We start from the raw sequence: 14,357 nt of genomic DNA on the forward strand, positions 1-14,357 counted from the left end.
CCTTATTTAAGGAAGGGTGTAAATGCATTGCAAGCAGTTCAGAGAAGGTTTACTAGACTAATACCTGGAATGGGTGTGTTTTCTTATGAGAAAACATTGGACAGGATAAGCTTGTATCCACTGGGGTTTAGAAGAGTAAGAGGCGACTTGATTGAAACGTACAAGGTCCTGAGGGGTCTTGACGGGGTGGATGTGGAGAGGATGTTTCCAATTGTGGGAGAATTTAGAACTGGGGTTCACTGTTTTAAAAATAAGGGGTCACCCATTTAAGACAGAGATGAGGAAACATTTTTCTCTCAGAGGATCGTGAGTCTTTGGAACTGTCTTCCTCAAAAGGCAGTGGAAGCAGAGTCTTTTAATATTCTTAAGGCAGAGGTGGATCGATTCTTGATAAGCAAGAGGATGAAAGCTTATTTGGGTAGGCAAGAATATGGGGTTGAGGTTATAATCAGATCAGCCATGATCTTACTGAATGCAGAGCAGGCTCGAGGGGCTGAGTAGCCTACTCCTGCTCTTAATTCGTATGTTCAAATGTACATACATTTTCAAAATTCTTTGGGTGGAATTTTACAGCCCCGTCGTAGGAGCTGCTGGTAGAATTTTTTATTCAAACAGAAAAGGTTTAGTGGTGTTGATGAAAAGTAACTAAATTTTGGCAGGAGTTTTCATCTATAGTAAAACATTTTTTTTAAATTCCATTTTTTAAAGTGTAGCTGAATTTTAAAGCTGCAGCTGAAGTGGGTAGAATGCATATCAGATGTTGTCCTAATCAAGCAATACATCACCAGTAACATTTAATGCACTGTTCAAAGGCTGTTCTCCAGTACTTGTCTTCTGTACGTGAACTGTGTGGTCATAAAATAAACTGCTGCATTCCCTGTTTGTTATAAAATGACTGAAAATAAAACACCACTGAAAATGAGGAATGTGGTCTTGAAGGATTAAAGAAATGCTGGTAGTGATTTTGATTCTCTTTTCTGTAACCTCGCATAGACTATAGATTGTGTTGCCAGCGTAATTACATTTCAAACCACAGAACTTGCAAGTTTCCAGCACAGAAGGAAGTCATTGAACCCACCATCTATGTGCCAGCTCTTGGTTAGAGCAATCCAAAATCAATTTTAATATTTGTACCCGCTCCATAGCCCTGCATGAACACATGCTTCAAATATTCGTCTACTTTGCTCATAAAAGCTGCATAGGCCTCTGCTACAATTTCACCTGTGACAAAGTATCCCATTCTCCAAGGTGTCCTGGACCACATATATCCTTCACAACTTCACTAAATGAGATTACATGGCTATTATCACATTGCTGTTTGTGGGGCTATGCTGTGCACAAATCAGTTGCCCTCTTTCTTATATTACAGCAGTGATTATACTTCAGAAATATTCCATTAGCTGTAGAGCACTTTTGGACACCTTGAGGCCATGAGACACACTATAAATGCGAGTCAATCTTTTCAAAATCCAACAACTCGCTGCCAAAAGAAATCTTTCCAAACCTCTCCCCTCACTCTCTTGGCGACAATCTTTAACTGAATGACTCCCTCACCACTGGCTCTACAGTCAACGGAAATAATCTTCCCCGCTCACCTCACCAAACCATTCATAATTCTTTAAAAAAAACTCCAACACACCTCTTTTATTCTATTGCTCCAATGAAAATAATCATGGCATCCCAACTCTTTCCTGGAAGATTATGCAGATGACAACCTTTTGGTAACCACAAGTGTCACATTCTGTTTGATTATTTTGCTACAAACCATATTGATTGAACTTTTACATTTCTAAAGCTGTATAAACAAGAATATGCAGTGTTTAAGAGTTCACTATAGCAAGGTGAAGAAGAAAAATGGTATTTGCCTTTTTGCTGGTCCATTATGTACAAAACTACCTTGTAGATGATGGACAGGCTTTGCGGAGTCAGGAAGTGAGTTACTCTCTGCAGAATTCCTAGACTCTGACTTACTCTTGTAGCCACAGTACTTACATGGCTGGTCCAGTTAAGCCCAGGATGTTGATGGTGGGGGCTTCAGCAATGATAATTCCATTGAATGTCAAGGAAAGATAGTAAGATTCTCTCTTGTTGGAGATGGTCATTACCTGGAACTTGTGTGACATGAATGTTACTTGCCCAAGCCTGAGTATTGTCCAGGATTTGCTGCTCATGTACACAGATTACTTCAGTATCTGAGGAGTTGCGAATGCTGCTGAACATTGTGCAATCATCATTGAACGTCCCCACTTCTGACCTAATGATGGAGGGAAGGCCATTGATGAAGCAACTGAAGACGGCTAGGCCTAGGTGAGTGACTTATGATCAGTATCATAATGACTTAAATAAAAATATCATATCCCTCCAATGGTTTCATAATGTTTGTATGTTTTTTTTTTAAATCTGATTAAGCAAAGAAGTAGGAAAAGCTGGCTCAAATGGTGCATGAAATTCCTTTGCAATTTTGTCTCAGTACAGCTGGAGCCAGTGAAAGTAATAATTGGGCTATGGTTGGGTAATGTGCATTAGAATATTTACATTATAAATATCCTCTTCAAATTGTGAAAGAAAAATAGATCCAGTAATTAGAATGTAATGTGATATATCCTGAAAAATTCTTCCAGGGAATTACATTAACACAAACTACATTATATCATCCAACAGATAAAAACCTCGGAACTTCCTCAAAAGCATAATGTGTCATATTCCCCTCCCATTTTCCCTCTTCCACAATGGTTTAAAAAGTGAATATCAGGAATGTTCATTGTACCTTTCGCCAAATAATATTAACACAATTGTAATGCATTTGCACAAGTTTACAGAGAGTCAAGGTATATTGCTAACTCTGTGTCACTCTCTGGCAAGGGAGAATATAGATCTGCACATGTACATAGTTTTGCTTGTGGTTAAATGAATCCCAGTTTTTTTAATATTGACATTAATAAATGAAATCTATGATTTTTCTAAGCAATAGATCCAACCATCTAGGATCTTCTTAAATTTCCCTTTGTACCTCTGCAGTTATACAACTAATGTGAAGCAGTATAACATTGCCTCCACAGTTTGTCTCAATTCAATTTGATTTAATTGACCAAATATCCAAATTCCAACCCACAGTTTAATCCCTCCTAGTGGACTCGCTCTATGTCTCTGAGTGTATATTTTACTACCGCAAGTATATTGGTTTGAAATGGCTTTGGGTATACATCAGCACTAAAATGACTTGAGAGTCAGGGCCAAGTCGAACTTCTCAACACACTAAAGACCAATGTTTGAGATGAATTTGCATCAGTTACAGTGTAAGTCCAGCTCAGAGTGAGACTTCATTTTGGAAGTTCCCAAGTGATCCTTTGCATCAGGTTAGCATTTTCCAAACTTCCTTTTTGATCTTTTACACATTATCAAACAGCAGACCCACCCACCTGTTAAACGCCAGCCATTAGGAGTTCACAGCTCTGCATAGCTAACCACAACACTGTCTTGTTGCTGACCTCAGTGCAGTCCATGTCATGGGTATAATTCAGGCCCATTAATTATGCATCATGCTCCACTGATGCTGGCGTTATATTAGAAGCTGCAGTGTAAGCAGTGGAACTTGCTTGCCTCAGTGCCAAACCAGTGCAATGTAATGTTGCTGACCTATAAGGTTGGGTTTTGTTTTGTCTGTTTCTCACCGAGTCAAGACGAGATTTACATTGAAACCCTTAACTTCTATGGTGAGCTGGTCTACCGCAGAACCTGAACCATAATCAATATCAGGGATCAACTCACTGATACAAATGTATTTGCACGACTACTCTCCCACACATGTGTGAGCTGCTGGGAACCCTGGTTTTACTAAGCAAAGTTCTTTTTTTTTAATTCATTCATGGGATGTAGACGTGGCTGGTTTATTGCCCATCTCTAACGGCCCTTGAGAAGGTGGCGGTGAGCTATCTTCTCGAAGGGCTGCAGTCCATGTGGTGTAGGCACACCCACAGTGATGTTGGGGAGGGAGCTCCAGGATTTTGACCTAGCGACAGTGAAGGAACAGCGATATCTACGCCAAGTCAAGATGGCTTGTGACTTGAGGAAGAACTTGTTAGGAGAGGAGGAGGATTAATAAGTAAATGTTATACTAGATATTCTGAAAAGTAACCAGCAGGACACGCAATTCACCTTGCCCAACTGCATCACTTTTTACTTAAACAGCCATCGCACAGTGCGTCACAATACTTGTCCCATCAGCTCATCGTATTTAAGGTTAATACGAGATGGAGTTCCACACAGACCTGACAAAATGCCATGTACCTGGAAGTCATGAGGTTTCATCAATGTCAGCGTCACTCAGCCTGTTAATAAGGGATTATTTCTCAAACCCTACAAAATACAGTTTGATGTGAAACCTAAAGCTGAGACACACTCAATGCTTTCCCTCATGTTGTCGCGGTGCTGTCGTCCAAGTTTATCAATGAATTGATCCCAATTCACAACTGGCTCATTGTTTGGATGTCATGTTGTGGGAGACCTTAATACCTCTCCACATTAAAATAAAGAAATACGCCCAGACTCCAAGTAAAATCCTTCCCGCCCAGCGCTAAATAAATACACTTAGCGCTCGCGTTAAATTTTATTCTTGTATTAATAGATTTGTAACCAGGTACCTTATAGATTATGGCTGGGGAATTCAAAGCGAGCCTGGGCTCCAGCGTGTGCAAAATGTCCACAACGCACATACTTGGAAACTTCCCTTCGGCACGGGGATAATGCCCCCTAATCAGAGAAGCAGGTTTGGGGCACCTAACAAGAAATTTCTTCGAAAGCGATTGATTTGGTTTTTTTATATATTTGTCAGAGGGCATTTAAAATTATATCGCGAATCGTTCAGTCATCTGTTCAGACTCTTGGAATTATCCCATCCGCACCATGAACTTTGGACGGGTTTGCTCCATTGTGGTTATCTTATCGCTGATATAGGCAAATATTTGATTTATCCCGGTTGTATCGAATTACCATTTAATGTCATTTTAAAAAACAAACTTTTAATTGGCGCCAATTTCTGACCCTGAAAGTGAATGAGTGGAGTGGAAAAAAGGCAGATGAGAAAGAAAGAGGAATACAAGGGATTGTGTACTTTTTATTCTGAAGGTAAGTGTAACATTTAAACATTCAAACGCGATTAAAAAAAACACTATCTCCAATTGACACGTCCCAAAGCAAGAGGCTCTGGGCAGATATTGACGCGCACGTCAGTTACTGAAATGTACATGTGATCAGCGGACAGGCCTGGAGAAGCCAAACTCTGGGGAACTTTAAATTCTAACCATGGAAAAGGCGCTGGGCAGTGAGTGAGTGCGCGGAAAGGCTCCAAGATTGTTTCGGTGGGCAACAGTGTTCAGCATCTGGTGGAGACGTTTTTTTTTTCCACACCAGCCGCTTGCATTAATCCATCAGAGATGGCAGGCTGGGAGAAAGTGATAGCTTGAGTATCGCAGTCTGTGAAACAAAATAAATAAATTAGCTGATTAGTTCACAAGGGCCCTGCACAGCTGGTAGAGGGCCCAGGTACTCGCTGCAAACCCTCTCACAGCACGCACTTGTAGGCGGCCTGAACTATATCAGGGCAACAAAGTTACCATTCAACCATTCTGCTTCAATCGAATTCTGCGCTGTACAGTACTGGAAATGGGCTTTGTCCTTACAACTGGACAAATGCACCGGCAAACAAAAAAGCGACTTCTTTTAACTCGGTTACCCGATTTATTTCTCTTTCGAAGCTTGTTCTTGTTAAAATCATGAAAATACCTCCGACTCGATCATTGTGGGTTTTTTTTTTCTTTCGATCTATGGGAACGCGATAATGTTAAAATCAACCGGATCCCTGTCGAACGATTGGCGTTTCTGGAGCTTTATCAGGACCTTTGAGAAAACGTCCCAAAGAGATCTTCCACCCCCCACCATGAATTTTTGTGAACTCTATAACAACGATTCTCAGTGCTTCAGAATGATCATTAAAATCTTTTTATTCCAGTCCTTTGTGATCTTACCCGATCTTGGGGTAAACCCCTACACATTTCAAGCAGCAATACCACTGAAACCAGTCCTGCTGTGTCCAAAAAAAAAACCCTTATTGGAAACAAAAAGTGTTTGAATCTCATTGTCAAAAAATATACCATAAAATCCCTCACTCTCTCTCCACGTCCTTTCCTACATATTGAATCTCAGATACCTCGCCCCCACCAGCTCTGAAGCGTCTCCGTTTTGCATGCATCAATAGGGTAATAATAATATTTAGGAGGGGGTGGGGGGGTGCGGGAGCTATTTGTCCTCGCGCAGCCCGTGCACCTTGCAAATCATTTAGCAATAAATGAAATAAAGTGGATGGATGATGTGGAGAAATAGCAGTTTCTCTGCACTAGGTAAAATTCAATTTCCGCGCTCTGGATAAATCTCACTCACCGTGGGAATCCATCGCCCGAAGTGACAAATAATTCATTCACAAGTTAATAATGACTCATGCTGTTTAATGGCTTTGCCGCAACAGACCATGGTCCGAAGGATTTTAATGCAGATTTTGCATTGGTGAGAATGGTGTTAACTAACTGCACCATTAACGTTTCAAACTGCACCACAGATTAACCTTCGCGGTGAAGTATTTATCAGTTGAAGTTTGAATTAAATGATCGAATGCCGGCAGATTGAGTACTTCATTTTATGACATGGGCAGTGATTTTTTTTTTGCAACTGGGCTATTACTCTCGAGGCTACATTAGATCAACTGAAACTTCCTTTTTCCAAATGTATATCCCATTGATATATTTTTAAAAGTGAGCCAGTAAAATGTTGCAAACTGTCGAGATGGGATTTCTCCAGAAATAATCAAAGGATGAGACAACATAGAATGAGGCCATTCGACCCATCATGCCTGCGCCGGCTCTTCCAATGAGCTGTCCAATTCCCCACCGCCCTGCTTTGCTATTTCTCCATTAAATCATTTCCTTAATGGTGAGGGGACATATGTTCCGGGATTGGGGGTGGGGAGAGGGGGGGGATCACGATTAAGGTAGGTGAGAGATTGTTTTTATATTGATAGCTAGCAATGGATAGATCTAAATTATTTTGTGTGTAATACCCCACGCTGGACAAAAAGAAGCTTTAGCTGTTTTATAGGTTACTGGCTACAAACATCGAAAATCCATATGGTATAACAGGAATTCCGGACTATATAAACCACATGATTCCAACAAGCCAGGCAGCCAGTAGTATTCACAATTCATCAAACTCGTTCCTCCGATGTTTAGGGGGCACAACCATTATACATTCACGATTGACGAATCTTATAAAATTATACAATTTTATCAATGCACTTTTAGAAATGACAATGTTATTTCCAACCGAAATCTTCCGCGTTTTTTTTTTCAACAGCAAGTACAAATCTGGAAAACATTGGCCAAATATCTGCGCCGCGTTATTTAATTTGCTGCACCCTCTAGATGTTGTAACTGGAAACAATAGTAAGTAGAAAATAAAGCCCACATGTTAACACACAACTGTACATTTGGACTGGCCTGTATTTGTTCAAATGGGCGGCTAAGATGGATAAGATAAATTGGTGATGCTTAGAATTACAATTTTAAAACGTACATTTGAGGACAAATGTTTGCACTTAATGGGGGGGGTTATCGCATTTCTTTTTGATTCAGACTGAATAAGCGGTAATGCACCATCATTAATGCATCAGGATATTTTCTAGAGCCGTTGCATTTTAACGCTCTCTTCAAAAGATAGATGTGAGGATAATTCGCCAGTTATCTTTGTGAAATGGAGGTGCCATGGATTGGAGGAGTTGGGTAACAAGTCGCGACGATATGCATTTCACCCCGATAAACTCAGTGTCCAACACAGGTCACTGCGTAAAATCAGAACAGAAAATGCGAGCTGGGATCAGAATGTCAGTCACCATCTGATCGAGAGAGATGGTCTAGTGTTTCAAGCGGGACTTTGCATTAGTTCCGTCCCTGCTGTTTTAGACGCTGGGTAGCTGTTGCAAAATTTTCCGCTTAAATTTCGAATTTCCTGCAGCTCTTTACTTTTTTTTCCTTTTTTTTAATATTATTTAGTAGAACTTATATCATTTAACAATTTAGTTCAAACGCTACACTCTACGCTCCTGCTCATAACAATATTGAATCAAGACGTGGCTGTCAATGTAAGGTTGACACGGATTTATTCCATTCGATATATCGAGATTACAGCCCCTAATAAAAGATACCATAAAAGTTTCTTTTTCTCTATTCGCGAATACCAATGTGAGAAAAATAACTAAGCTTATTGCACAGGGGCGTAAATGGAAGCTTGCTTAATTCCCGGGACGATGGCCATGTGCCTAAAGTGAATTACTACAAGGTCTTAAAATAAATGTGTCACAAAGGGTGAGAATTGCTTGTGCGTAGCTCAGAGGGGAAAAAAAAAGGACTGGAATGAGGGAGATAATCAGACTCCATCTTTTTCCCTTCATATAATTACCGAGTGATTCTGCAGATGTCCCGCGTGAAGATTAGAAACTTTTGGGCTGCCAGTCAAAATTCTTCTGGACCGATCATTTGCATTCCTGTTACAAAACAACTTTCACCAACCCATGTAAATACGGCGTCAACAAAAATCGATTAACAACAAATGCTAAATATCGATTCCCTCTGTCGCACCACAAATAGACCAACCTCAGAATATTAAAAATGCAACAGGACAAACCCTGCTAAAAGCATCATAAATCATTTCCACATAATAGACACACAGTATAATGGCTGCGCCTTTGGATGATATACCACAGCTAGTCATGAAAATATAATGTAAAGCACCTATCTAGAATGTAATAACCTCAATGATATGACAATTTATATCGTCTTACATGCATTCACAGCTCAGAAGCTGACCATTCAGCCCACTTCCTCCTGCACTCCTTCAGCTAACCCAGTCATCCTTCTATTCCTCTCTTCCGCATGTGTTGATCTAGCTTCCCTTAAATGTATTTATTCAAATCGCCTCAGCTGCTCCTTATTATAGTCGGTTCCACATTCTAGCTACTCAGGTTAAAGAGGTTTCTCCTGAATTCCGGATTGAGTGTTTGTGTTTGGCACTGCAAATGAAAACAGATTATCTACATCTACCCTATCAAACCCTTACAAACTTGACTTCTGTCAGGTCACTAACCTCTCAGTTCTGGTATCATTCTGGTTAATATTTTTTGCACCTTCTCCAGTGCCTCTGTATTCTTCTTATAATATGACGAGCAGGACTACTCCAAATGTGGTCTAACCAAGGTTCAATACAGTTTGAACTTAACTTTTCTGTTTTTTCACTTTCATTCTCTAGAAAGGAATTTCAGTCTTTTGTTTGTTTTTTTAATGGACTTATTAAACTGCATCACTATTTTTTGCGATTTGTGTGTCTGTAACTCCAGATCTCTTTATTACCCAAACCCTTTAAAACACTTCCAAGGAGTACAGAACCCTTATTCTTCCATCTAAAATATATCATCTCACACTTACCTATATTGCAGTTCATTTACCTATGACATACACCAGCAAGTTTATTATACAGGGGTGTAAGTCGAAGGAAGTTTAGTATAATGTAGGAAAATGTGAAGTTGTTCACTTTGGCAGGAAGAATAAAAAAAGCAGAGTATCACTTAAACGAAGTACAGCTGCAGAATTCCAAGGTACAGAGGGATCTAGATGTTCTAATGCATGAGTCACAAAACGTTAGTATGTGGGTACAGCAAGTAATTAAGGCAGCTAATGGAATGCTATCCTTTATTACAAGAGGAATTGAACATAAAAGTAAGGACATTATGCTTCAGTTATACAGGGCATTGGTGAGACCGCATCTCGAATACTGTGTGCAGTTTTGATCTCCTTATTTAAGGAAGGATGTAAATGTGCTGGAGACTGTTCAGAAGAGGTTCACTAGATTGATACCTGGAATGATCAAGTTATCTTATTAGGAAAGGTTATACAGACTGGGCTTCTTTCCACTGGAGTTTAGAAGTGTGAAGGGTGACTTGATTGAAGTGTGTAAGATCCTGAATGGCATTGACAAGGTGGACTTGGAAAGGATGTTTCCTCTTGTGGATGAGCCCAGACGTAGAGAGCACTGTTTTAACATAAGGACAGAGATTAGGAGAATTTTTTTCCCTCAGACTTTGGAACTCTGCCCCAGAAAATGATGGAGGCAGAGTCATTGAACAGTTTTAAGGCAGAGGTAGATAGACTCTTGTTAGGCAAGGGAATCAAAAGTTATCGGGGGTAGATGGGAATGTGGAATTCAAAACGCAAACAGATCAGCCATGATCTTATTGAATGACGGAGCAGGCTTGAGGGGCCAAATGGCCTACTTTTGCTCTTAGTATGTTCGTATGTTTATATTAATATCTCCTGTTCTGTTAGAGTCCACCTCTGTATAAGTTACATCTATATATTGCAGGCCAACATACCAGGAGCAGCACCATGCATACCTAAAAATTAAGTGCAAGCACAGGACTACATGCATGGTAAACTGTGGAAGCAGCATGCAATAGACAGAACAGAGCACTCCCACACCAACAAACCAGATCAAAATGGTCACGTCCAGTTGTGAATAGTAGTAGACAACTAAACAACAAACGGGAGGAGGAGACTCCTGGGGACCTGACAACTTCTCGGTTGTAGTGCTGAAGATTTGTGCTCCAGAACAAGTCATGTCCCTAGCCAAGCTGATCCAATACAGTTACACTGGCATCTACCTAACAATATAGAAAACTGTCCAGGTTTCACCTGTTCACCAAAAGCAGGACCATCTTATTCACCCAATTACTGCCCCACCAGTCTACACTCAATCATCAGCAAAGTGAGGTAGAGTGGATGGGATGGGCCTGTTAATTTAGTAGAGAGGTCAGTGACTAGGGGGCATAGATTTAAAGTGATTGGCAAAAGGATTAGAGGAGGGATGAGAAAAAATGTTTTCACCCAAAGGGTTGTGGGGGTCTGGAACTCACTGCCTGAAGGGGTAGTAGAGACAGAAACCCTCAACTTATTTAAAAGGTGTCTGGATATGCACCTGATGTGCTGTAACCTGCAGTGCTAAGGACCAAGTGCTGGAAACTGGGTTTAGGCTGGGTGGCTCATTTTTCAGCCGGCACAGATATAATGGGCCAAGTGACCTCTTTCTGTGTCATAAACTTTCTATGTTTCTATGCCCACGTGAAGCAAGACCTGAATAACCTTCAGGCTTGGGCTGATGAATGGCAAGTAACATTCGCGCTACACAAATGCCAGGTTATGACCATCTCCAACTAGAGAGAATCTAACCACCTCCCCTTGACATTCAACAACATTACCATGAATCCCCTACTACCAACTTCCTGAGGGTTACCATCAACCAGAAACTGAACTGGACCAGCTATGTAAATACTGTGACTACAGCGCAAATCAGAGGCTGGGAATTCTGTAGTGAGTAACTCACTTCCCAAAGCCTGTTCACCATCTACAGGGCACAAGTTAGGAGTGTGATGGAATACTCCCCATTTGCCTGGATGGGTGCAGCTCTAACAAAGTGCAAGAAGCTTGACACCATCCAGATCAAAGCAGCCCGCTTGATCAATACTCCATGCACCACCTTAAACATTCACTCCCTCCACCATTAGCGTACAGTGGCAGCAGTGTGTATCATCTACAAGATGTACTCCAGCCACTCGCCAACTCAACAGCACCTTCCAATCGTGCAACATTTATTACCTAGAAGGACAAGGGCAGAAGACACAAGGGAACACCACCGCCTGCAAGTTTCCCCTCCAAGCTACTCACCATTCTTACATAGAACTGTATCGCCAACCCTCCACTGTCATTGGGTCAACTTCCTGGATTGGTCAGCCTACAGGAAGCAGAGAGTTGGATAAATTGGTCTTTTTCAGGTTGGCAGGCTGTAACCAGAGAAGTGACACAGGGATCAGTGCTGGGCCTCAACTATTTACAATCTGTATCAATGACTTGGATGAGGGGACCAAATGTATTATCGCTAACTTTGCCAAGATGGTTAAGAAAGTAAGTTGTCAAGAGGAGGTAAAGAGTCTACAAAGGGATATAGGCAGGTAAGTGAATGGGCAAAAATTTGGCAGATGGCATATAAAGTGGGAAAATGTGAACTTGTCCATTTTAGCAGGAAGAGTAGAAAAGCAGTATACTATTTAAATGGAGAGAGATTGCAGAACTCTGTGGTACAGAGAGATCTGGGTGTCTGGTACATGAATCCTGGTAGCATGCAGGTAAAGCAAGTGATTAGGAAGGCAAATGGAATGTTGGCACTTATTGCAAGGGGAATGAAATATAAAAGTAGGGAAGTTTTACTCCAGCTGTAGAGGGCCTTGGTGAGACCACATCTGGAATACTGTGTACAGTTTTTGGTCTCCTTATTTGAAAAAGGACATAATTGCATTCGAAGCAGTTCAGAGAAGGTTCACTGGACTCATTCCAGGGATGAAAGATTCATCTTATGAGGAAAGATTGAACAGGTTGGGCTGTTTGGAGTTTAGAAGAATGAGAGATGATCTTATTGAAACACACAAGATCCTGAGGGGACCTGATAGGGTGGATACCAGGAAGATGTTTCCTCTAGTGGAGGAGGCATGGCTTAATGCAGAAATGAGGAGAATTTTTTTTCTTTCTCAAAGGGTCATTAATCTGTGGAATTCCTTTCTCCAGAAAACAGTGCAGGCTGGACCCTTAAATTTATTCAAGGCTGAGTTAGAAAGATTTTTGATAGTCAAGGGAGTCAAGGGTTCTGTGGGCCAGGCAGGAAAGTTAAGTTGACACCACAATCAGATCAGCCATGATCTTATTGACTGACGGAGCAGGCTTGAAGGGCCAAATGGCCTGCTCTTGCTCCTAAGTTCTATGTTCCAATGTTCCTAACAGTTCTATGGGTATACCTGCACCACAGAAGCTGCAGCAGTTCAAGAAGATATTCTGAGAAACAACAAAACTAACAGCAACATGCATTAATATAGCATTTTTAAAGCAAGAGGACATCCCAATGTGCTTCACAGGTACATTATCAAGCAACACCTTCTCAAGTGCAATTAGGAATTGGTAACAGTTGCTGGCCTTGCTAGCCACGTTCACATCTCAGGAACAAATAATAGAAAGTGCACTCAGGTCACAAGTCGCTACATAAAAATAGTTCTATTCAGACCATGACTGTTTCTTTTTTGCCAATTACCTTAAATCTGTGTTACCAACACTTCTGCCACGAGAAACATTTTTACCTAGAAATCACATTCACCCCTCTGCTCTCTGGCCTATACTCTTTCTGATCTGGGATTTTGAAATTTTCATTCTTGTTTTCAAATCCCTCATGGCTTTGCCCATCCTTATCCGGTGAAATCCTCCAGCCCTTCCAGGTCTCCTCTGAGATATCCGTGCTCCTCCAACTTTGGCCTCTTGCACATCCCCAATTTTGTTCACACCATAATTGGTGGCTGTGCCTTCAGTTGTTTGGGCCCTAGGCTCATGAATTCTCTCCCAAAGCCACTTTCATCTCCTCCTTTAGGATCCTCCTTAAAACCCGTCTCTTAGCCAAGCTTTTGACCCCCTGTCCTAATATATCTTATGTATCTCAGTGCTTGACAACACTCCTGTGAAACACATTGGGGTGTTCTGCTACTTTAAAAGTGCTGTATAAATGCATGTTGTTATTTTGTTTATCAAAACTCCTCATGATTATGAACACTTCTGTTAAATTTCCCTTTAGCTTTCTCTGCCTTAAGGGGAATAAACCTAGCTTCTCTAGTCTCTCTACATAACCGAAGACCCACATCCCTAGTACCATTCTAGTAAATCTTCCCTGCATACTCTCAAAGATCTTGCCACCCTTCCTAAAGTGTGATACCCAGAAATGGATACAGTATGCCTGCTGGGGCTAACCATTGATTTTTTATGGTTTCACATAACTTCCTTGCTTTTGTACTCTATGCCTCCATTTATAAAGCCAAGGATCCCATTTGCTTTTTAACAATATTGTCAACTTGTCCTGCCACCTTCAAAGCATTTGTGCATTCACCCACAGATCTTTCTATTTCTTCATCCCATTTAAAGTTGCACCCATTAGTTTATGTTGCCTCCTCCCATTCCTCATATCAAAATGCATTCTTTCACACTTCTCTGTGTTAAATTACAACCACAAAGCAATTGCCCATTTTACCAGTCTTAGTCATTATTATGATAATTACATCAATAATTTATATTCTGACTTTTATGATCACCAGAGACCTCAAAGCATTTTACAGCCAATGAAGTACTTCTGAATTGTAGTCACAGTTGTAATTTACAAAATGTGGTAGCTAATTTGTG

General features: G+C 40.8%; 1 long non-coding RNA gene across 1 annotated transcript; it reads right to left on the reverse strand.

Moving 5' to 3' along the window:
* Positions 1 to 5,100: 5,100 nt before the first annotated feature.
* On the reverse strand, positions 5,101 to 5,714 carry LOC144691991 (uncharacterized). Its single transcript, XR_013579249.1, has 2 exons — positions 5,613 to 5,714; positions 5,101 to 5,472 (listed from the first exon to the last, which is right to left on the reverse strand). It is a non-coding gene; the product is annotated as an uncharacterized LOC144691991 (long non-coding RNA).
* Between the last annotated feature and the right edge of the window lie 8,643 nt (positions 5,715 to 14,357).

Source organism: Cetorhinus maximus, chromosome 16 (genome assembly GCF_964194155.1).
Source record: "Cetorhinus maximus chromosome 16, sCetMax3.hap1.1, whole genome shotgun sequence".
NCBI lineage: Eukaryota > Metazoa > Chordata > Chondrichthyes > Lamniformes > Cetorhinidae > Cetorhinus > Cetorhinus maximus.